The sequence below is a fragment of the Osmerus eperlanus genome, chromosome 10 (assembly GCF_963692335.1).
Source record: "Osmerus eperlanus chromosome 10, fOsmEpe2.1, whole genome shotgun sequence".
NCBI lineage: Eukaryota > Metazoa > Chordata > Actinopteri > Osmeriformes > Osmeridae > Osmerus > Osmerus eperlanus.
The window spans coordinates 4,437,079-4,446,407 of record NC_085027.1 but is presented as its reverse complement, the minus strand read 5'-3'; the positions used below and the strand labels follow the sequence as shown (position 1 = coordinate 4,446,407).

The following is a 9,329-nucleotide window of genomic DNA, read 5'->3' as shown; positions in this document are numbered from 1 at the left end:
GACACAGAGAGAGAGAGAGAGAGAGAGAGAGAGAGAGAGAGAGGGAGGGAGAGAGAGAGAGAGAGAGAGAGAGAGAGAGAGAGAGAGAGACAGAAAGAAAGAAAGAAAGAATGAGAGAAAGAATGAGAGAAAGAGAGAGACTACTCAGGCATTTATAAGACTATATACCATTTAGGAGTGCGAGATATTGCACTGGCAGAGTGTGACTGTGTTGATGGTGCTACATGGTAGTATTCACACAGAGATATTGCATTGAAATTAACTTTGACTGATTGAAGAAGAACAATGGAAAAGTTGTCTTCTGTATCGTCATTTGCATATCAATATGTTCAATGTATCTAAAAAGGGTTAGGCCTATGCTAATTTCATTAGCAATGTCTCAACTTGAGTGCATAAAATGTGAAATCTTAAATACCACATACTGTACTAAAATTCAATTGATAAATGCCACAGGCGGCTACAGTACAGTCCATGGATTTCAATACTTCCCTACTTGTCCAGAGTCATGGGCAAAAGCTCCTACAGTACTGTAGTTATCATGGCTGACTTGTGACTGTCCAGTAGCTTTCTCAGGCCCATTAGGCTCTGTGTAAAAGTAGTGTAATTGGTAGCAGTTCCATCAATCTCCCTTTAATGGCAGTCTGCTGATATCCGAGGTAGGGGGCCGTGCTGTAATGGTGGTGACCCCCATGTGAACCCCAACAGGAGTCCCAAACTGGATCAATGAGAGTTCAGAGAAACCCTTGCTAACGTGTAACACAAGCAAGCCATCGAGGGGATTCACTCTCAAAACATCCTCACAAGGCTTGGCTCACAAGAGATGCCAATGACTATGAACTGAACTCTTGCAGACCTTTTATGTGTTAATTCAACTCAATGATTGGTAAGATGCTGGTCAGAGATGGGGCTAAAAGTGTGGGAAAGCCATACCAGTCAATTACACTGAATGTTGGTCCTCTATTGCTATCAGAAAAAAAACAGATTGTTTGCATCCACATTATTTGCAAGCATTCAGGGCTTTCCAATGAAGGGCTTGCATTCACAATCAACTCTTCGTCATTCACCCCCTCCTTCTATTGCATTTGCATCAATGTCCATCAGCAGTTAAAGTGCCCGCTGGAGGCATAATCAGACGGACAGTGAGGAAATCAGCATACCCACAGTCCTCTGGCGAGTTCTATAGTGCATGGCTGCCTTTTGATGTTATTCGGACGAGAACTTTAGAAATGGTAAACAACAAGGATGAATCAAGGATCTACTCCCCAGGGGCCATGTTAGGATATCTCAGCCCTCAATAACCTGCATGTTTACTCACTGTAGTCTTGTACATTGCCTTAACACAGCTTTCAATTATTCAACACAGTTTTAAATATTTCTCTTTTTTCCCCAAGACTATCTTTGATGCAAGCGATACGAATGAAATTTTATTCAAGGAGATAATGAAGTTACAGGTACTTCAAAGAACATAAAATATGTATTCTGTAATGCAAATTATGCTCTACTCTACGGTTTAAACATACCAAATTTGGGCATCCTAAACAGGCTTCAAAACAATAACAGTCTAACCTTTAATCCACCTATGTTAAAGATTTGTTAAACATCTCTCATTTGGCTTCAATTAAAATATCTCTCCAGTCATTGTTAGCGTTTTACTGGCCTTGCCCCCAGTGCCATAACTGTTCCAGTTGTCAGCTCTCAATGTTTTTACGGCCCGGCCATTTACTGTGATTAATTCATTACTCAAAGCCAGACGTGCTTCAATGTGGTGTCATGCTGTCTGAGTATTGACAGTGGCCTTTGGTACTTTGCGGGTCACAAACCCAATTAGTTTTTTTCCGTGATGTAATAATTAAACTCATCTTACTCCTTTACCAGACAACTTATTTAACTAGAAGCTAAGGGGCCAAAGTGATTAAATGTTTTTAATTGTTCTGCATTCTCACCACCCAAACTGAAAGGGCTGTGATGCTGAGCTTACGATGGGAAAATTGCTCCCACTTATCCTGGCTCAGCTGATGATGATGGGAGAGTTCTGATTGGCTACTCAGTGAGAGGACAGTATGACACGTGGCCTGGTTGAGATTTTGTGAAGCAGAACCTCATTAGGTCAAAATGTGCAGTGTATAAATGTGTAAGTAGTACAACCACTTTAGATAAACATCCTTGCTTTTTCATAGACCAGACCATTCTCCCAGAAAACAGACCACACACACTCGCACAATTTTCTTGTCAAAAGGATCGCCATCCAGCTAGTTTGTTTACTACCTTCAGATACCTTCAGTTCTCACCATGTAGACTCTATGACCAACCCATTTTAATTTGAAACAATCCATAACGCTAGACATCTATCCCCAGTCTGAGAGCTGTGCTCGCTGAAACCCCATCCGTCTAAGTGCAACACTATTACTCACATTTTCATAAGCTGTGCGCAGAGCCTAGTAAAAATTTGACAACAACCTGCTTATTTAATTACTCTGCCTGCTGTGATGTAATTTCATTATTGTGTTGCTTTTATAACAGTTGCAGTGGAATCATATTTTCCCTTCTTGAATGCTGTCAGTCCTTTTAACACAAAGAGGGTGATGTCATGCGTACCCCACAAATCGAAAGACAGGCTGCCCTGTAAAACCAGATTTTCTCCTTCTTTGGCCTCTGTTCTTTATATATAAAAAAACACAAAAAAACTGTTGAACTTTTAAAACTGAGACACTTTTTCCATTATTTTCTACAAACTTTAAATGTCCCAAGTAAATTTCTTGAGCAAATACCTAGTTTGAGACCATTACCTTGTTTCATAGTTTTTTAAACAATGTGCTGCTTTGCACAGCAGCTCAACTGTAGTCAGTTAAAATAAGTAACTTTAAGAGAGCTCAACAATAATTATTTTCTTCAAGATCGATAACCATGTTAAACCTTCCCAAACAGACTCTTTATCATACAATGAATTTGTGTTTAACACCGAACTAGACACCAAAATGAGAAAGAACACTGCATAATATCGTATATAGTATCGCGCCCTATCTTTTGATCTAGTAAATGAAATTATAATGAATTCTTCCAACTTGTTAATTTCTGCTCTCACTGAAATGAAGTGTTTTCAGCAAAGTGATATCTTGCTTTCAAGTGGTGCAGCGATTGTTAAGACATCTAAGGACTTTATCCCGAGAGTTGAGCTCCAGGGTTTCCTTGGGCTGCCCCAACCTAATTTTCCTGTCTTCAGACTGTATTTACTGAGTAAACAACAGAGATGTTCAGTGGGGTCATACGGTATAGTATGATTCCTATTCATGTTTACATTACCTATGACACGAACAATGTTCATGCAAATTTAACCTCCTCTGTCGGTTGTTGGTGTCTTATTTATGTGAATGGGATACCGAAAATACAAGACTACAAAGTAAAAAATATACAAACGTTAATGTAACATAGCAAACACCCCTTAGGCAGAACTGTACACACTGCTGTATGGTGAATTAGGTCTTCAATTAGGTCTGTGTGTGTCACATACTTCATCACGGCACTGTGCACTATCTATCTATAGTTCCGGGAATCTGTGTGTGCGCGTCTCACCAACATCTTAATCACTGACTGCATCACGAGTACTGCGCACTAAATACACCAATGACGCCCACACACACACACACTGCCAGTGGTAACAGTCAGTGTATGAACATGCACGCCAATGGGGGGGTTAAAGTGCACAAGTGCTGGGGGAAGAGAGGAATTATATGCTACAACAGGATTAGAAGAGAGTTAAAGAAGCTGATGGCTCAGGTACCGTCTCAACCCCCACCCCCTCCCATGCATGTAATGGTCCAGGCCAAAAGACTGAAGCCATCTCCAGCAGGGATTAACTTCAGTGATAGTGGAAAGCAAGGTCATCAATGAGAGGTAGACAAACTAATGAGTTGCATCAACCATTATTAAAACCCTTATTTTGAATGTACTGTTTTGAAGTGAAAAGACATCTGTATTTGTAATTATGTCACACACAATAAGAAAATAAAAGACAATAAAATAAACATCCTCCTTAATACATATATTTAACATTGCTCTAATGGTGTGTAATAGTAATCTGTTTTACATTAGTTCATAATGTGTAGGCTGTATTAAAACCTGACCCAGGACTAGAAGCAGACCAAAAAAAAAAGAAAACTTGGGTTTGGACCTTTTCTCTCTAAATCAACATGCAGTTTAATTAAGCTGCAACATGCTGCCTCAAACCCAGCTCACAGTTTAAGTTGGCAAAGTGAGCAAAACCTATTTACAGGGCAACAAAGACAGTTTTATGTGAATACAGGAAAGTAGATTGAGAGGATAATATTTGGAAACAATTTTATTTGATTTCTTTATTTATTGAGTGTAATTTCTGAGCTCCTCTGGAACTTATTTAGCATCAAACGTGTGGCGATGTGGCCTAGTGGTCAGACAGGAGGCAGCCAGAGGTTTTCTGGGTTTGAGATCTCCAATGGACAGCTTGGGAGCATAATTTCTGGGCAACCCAGCAGGAATACTTCCAAAAGCCACAGACAGGCGAGAAAGGAGAGGAGAGCACAGCATACCCATATCTAGTGTAGCGCCTGTAACAGACTAGTATAAAAGCTGTTAAAAAAGACTTATTGGAGGAGTCATTAAGAGTGAACCTGCTCTGTATCTTTAATGTTCCTTCCTGAAACAGTCATGTGTCCGATGGGTTGTACTGTCAAGACGATTATTCACAGGCTTCAGGATTCTGTATGCTCCTCTAAGGTCTTGTGCAAAAGCACCTGAGTCCCCTTAGTTCTGAGACGAGGCTACATACAGTTTTGCGTTGGTTAGGGACTGTGCATCAATGGCACTTAAGCTGATGGCAGTATGGGCTCCAACAATGGTGGATCAGAGCTAGGCCAAGGAGAAGCAACCTCTGCAGAGTGCTTTTATAACACATCCATTATAACCCAGAATAGCCCATTTTGGAAGAGTGCCTGCAGTGTGTTTACATAATCTCCTTAAACTTTTGTATTATAACAGTGCTACAGTAAGCTTTTGTAATGAATCTTTAAATCAAATTAAACTTTCAGAACAATCGGTAAGGCGTTTTTTGTCAGTAAACTACTACATGTTTTTGTGTTTTGTGACAGATGAGCTATCAATATTGAAAATGCATTTGTTGGGACAGCTCTCTACAGGCATATTGGAATGCTTTAACTTATCAAGAATAATTTTAAAAGCACTATGTAAAACCATTGATAGCCAACAATGACTACTGTACATGCACCAGAAAAACTGAAATATGAGATATTCCTTTGCTAAACATACACAACCTCACTCCACAAAGATGCACCTCCAGTCTCTTACAGAGAAGGTATCACTCCACAAACTAAACATATCGTATCTATTATCACTAGCCTACTGTAATACTACTACTACTTGAGGGGATAACTTGTAAGCGATTTCAATCAGGAGAGTTGTCATTGGACTGGTCATAAAGGACAAAACACACAGATGAAATTCAGGACTTTTAGTAAATGTTATTCTGTATCCAGCTGAGCTAAGTGGGGATGGCTCCAACTCACTGTAGTCTGTTACAGTGAAAGGCATGTCGACTCATGGAACCCAAATGAAAAGTTACCGTAATACCTCTGAGCCAGTGAAAATAAAATTTTAGACCAGTGAAATAATCACAGTAAGGATGTGGCTCAAAGAACTTGTAGAAGGCAATACAATTTTCAAAGCAAAACAACAGAAAGGTCCAAGAGACGCTTATGATTGTAAATGGTCGTGATTCAAGCTGTAGCTCATAGCAATGGTATCTTACCTGGCAGTAACCGTAATACTCCTCTTTTGGCAGGACACAGATCTCTTAGGGTTGGTTCACCTACGGCAGGCTCTCAAACTCGGGTGGTTAGGATTGTGCTAAAATAAGAGGAGAAGACTTCTTGCTCAGTACCTCAGGACCACAGTGAAAGAATACACCTTCTACAGCAGCTCTCAGAAAAGGCTCTCTCACACTAATCCTTTGAAGAGATTAAATGAAGAGTGATATTGCAAAGTATAGATCTCCACTGAGGCTGATATCTCCCGACAGAGAATGTACTTTTTAGTGCTTCTCCTGAGTGGCTCACATCAAGAGCACTGATACACACAGTGGCATACACACAAAGAGAGAGCAAGAGTAAGAGAGAGAGAGAGATAGCAAGAGTGAGAGAGAGTGTGAGAGAGAGAGCGAGAGTGTGAGTGTGAGTGTGAGTGTGAGTGTGAGAGAGAGAAGAGAGAGAGAGAGAAGAAAGAGAGAAAGAGAGAAGAGAGAAGAGAGAGAGAGAGAGAGAGAGAGAGAGAGAGAGAGAGAGAGAGAGAGAGAGAGGCAAGAGTGATAGAGTGGAGTGTGTGTGAGAGAGAGCAAACAGTGAGAGTGAGAGGAGTGTGTGTGTGTGAGAGAGAGAGAGAGAGAGAGGAGGAGAGAGGAGAGAGAGAGAGAGAGAGAGAGAGAGAGAGGAGAGAGAGAGAGAGAGAGAGAGAGAGAGAGAGAGAGAGAGAGAGAGAGAGAGAGAGAGAGAGAGAGAGAGAGAGAGAGAGAGAGAGAGAGAGAGAGAGAGAGAGAGAGAGAGAGAGAGAGAGCAAAATATATACACAGAAAAAAAAGAGAGCAAGGTCTGATTCTGATTCAAAGTTGGTTGCAAGATTAACTGTAGTTAGGTTATTTCTTTGAATATAAATCCCCAACAGTGGAGTAGAGATAGATCCATCATTATTTATATGATGAATGATAAGGAATATCATTTGTTAAGCCATGCATCACACCAGCTAATCAGGGTGAATAAGGAATGCACTCCTCTGTAGCAACAGGAGGCATCAGATCCACTAGAGTAGTGTGTCATGTAATTGACTAGAAAAAACTCACTTACAGAGTGAGTTCCAGAAATAGCCTTTCAATACCCCAAAAAAACACACACACACAGAGGTCTCTATTTCCGAGTTATGCAGTGCTAAAAAAGACGTCTGTGCCTTAGAACTGTTGCTATTTTTGTTTACCACCATGCCAGAAATACCCTTTCATTGGGTAGCTCAAGGAGAAAGGGGAAAAAAAACCTGAGGAACATGGATTCATTAGAACCAGAATATCATGTGTCCTTATCCTACACTGATGACTATCAAGCCAAGGTTACGGCACTGTGTTTTAGTCACACTATCCTTGTTTTATTCTTCTGAAACGTAGCTGTGACATAAAATAAATAGAATACTATGACAGATATTTCATCCAGTTAAAGCCATTGAATGCTACTCGATGTTGAGAGCAACTTTTCCATTCACATTGCTCAGTCATCACGATGCCAGTAAATCCTCTCCCCAGCATCTACTGCAAAACGGTATTCATCAAATTGTACTCATCTAATTACATATGCGTGTGGGGTAAAATGCATTTGATTAAATGAGATGGAAGTACATAACATGCTGATTGCAAACAAATCAGTTTATTGAGGTATAAGTGAATTATATGATGTGGAAGTTAAAAGTAATATAAGGCTCAAGAAATGCTTTTAAATATGAGAATACTGATGTGATTGAATCCCAGTTGTGTTGTCAGGTCTGTTATTGGCAATAGGCTATGTTGTATAAAAATGTCTTGCAATATACAGAGTGTATCCCTAGTGGGCGTACCTTCCCAAATTCATATGAAGACTTGTAATCTAACTCTGTATATACTCACATATCTGGCATCTGCTCTTAATAACACACAAGGTCATGGGATTATGACAACAAAAAAAAACATTTAGAATTGTGACAAAGGAGTGGTTTCTATCAAATATTTTAAATGAAAGTCATAATAGTTTTATTAACCTCAAAACGTACCTCTGAGTCATTCAAAAGCAATGAAATGTTCCCTTTCAACTAATTCAATAACATAATTGATTAGAGATAAATACATAACCCCATACTCACAACAAATTCAAGTTTTAATGTAATACAGTATAACAGAGAGTTAACAGGAATAATAACACAGCTCTCTAGACTGGCCATTGTGACGGTGATTGAAAATATATTGACAGTGAAACAAATTAGGGGCACACATGGTCCCCGAGGTCACTTTCATGACAGCGTACCATGACCTGATTACCTGTCTTCTGTAGCCTGTAATTACTAAAGCAAACAGACAGACTGACACTAAGGATAATTCAAATTGAAGTCGAAGGACTGGTAACTGTTGATGAAATATGGAGTAAAGGGAGATGGGTAGACGGAATCATCTTTAAGAGACTGCATACATAGATCTTGTATAAATATAAAAATGAGTTAAAGTAAAAAGGCTTTGATCCTACGTCTTTGTAACTCGTGACCATGTATTTTATGAAATACATAGCCGACAATCATGTGTTGGGTATACTGTCACTTACAGTATTTTTTCTGTTCTGAAAATAATTCTTCATGGACAAATCCGACATGTGTTCCACAGCACATTATTTTTAGAGCGATAACTGATAGCTTAGTTTATCACGATTGGGATCGATGTAGTTACTTGGAATACAGTAGGTTACAGCAGTAGCCCTGGTAGAACATTTTTCCAAAAATCACACGAATAGACTGCTCCACTGCTGAGATCTAGCTAGTTAACAGCTAGTAGTCTACCTTTATTACCTATATTAGTTCACTTTAGATAATGGCACACAATTATTACATTCACAGCAAAGTACAGTTCACTGAGATTAATAATTACAGGGGGCATACATAAAGTAATAATAATGTTTGTACATGTCAAACATAAATTAAGACATGAATACAGACATAGGCTATACTAGTGATATCAGTTTAGGATGTACCTTAAAACTAATTTGCAATCTGAATGTGCTGCAAAGTAAAATCTCAGAAAGACTACCAAAACACAGCGGTCGTCTTGTTTCCTCAGCCCCTCTCTCAAGCTCTCGCTCTCTGCACAACGCTATGAGCAAAGATAACGCGGTTTGTAACTTACCCTGTTCCCCTCCCAGTCCTTTTCTCGATAAAGATATATTTTTATCAAAACGACTCCAAGAGAGACAGTGTTACATGGGCGTAATTTCACTCACGTTGACACTCGTCTGCTATTTTTAGGAAAGCAACTAACAAACTCAGAGAAGCAGGCTCTTGTCATTGCGAAGCTCCTCCCTTCTGAACAACAGCACCCTCCCACTTGACTCTTCCTAACGGGGGAATAACCTATTACTACACTGAAAAGCGTCACAAGTTGAGACAAAACAAGGCTCTCAATGTTTTTCCACAATTGCATCTACAGTAAACTAATGTCGAACATTATGGTAGCCAAATATAAATAGCTATGCCGTGTTTTATGAAACTTTTGCCATGTTGATATTTAG

The 9,329-nt window shown here is 39.5% G+C and overlaps 1 protein-coding gene across 14 annotated transcripts in view; it reads right to left on the bottom strand.

Annotated features, from left to right (window-relative positions):
- The window catches only part of LOC134028552 (myocyte-specific enhancer factor 2A-like), a 35,085-nt gene extending 25,986 nt beyond the window's left edge, over positions 1-9,099 (bottom strand). For all 14 annotated transcript variants that reach the window (XM_062472188.1, XM_062472176.1, XM_062472177.1 and 11 more), the window contains exons 1-2: positions 8,948-9,099; positions 5,798-5,895 (exon numbers count right to left, since the gene is read on the bottom strand). The gene's annotated coding sequence lies outside the window, so the exon portion shown is untranslated. The remainder of the gene's footprint in view (positions 1-5,797; positions 5,896-8,947) is intronic.
- Positions 9,100-9,329: the final 230 nt, after the last annotated feature.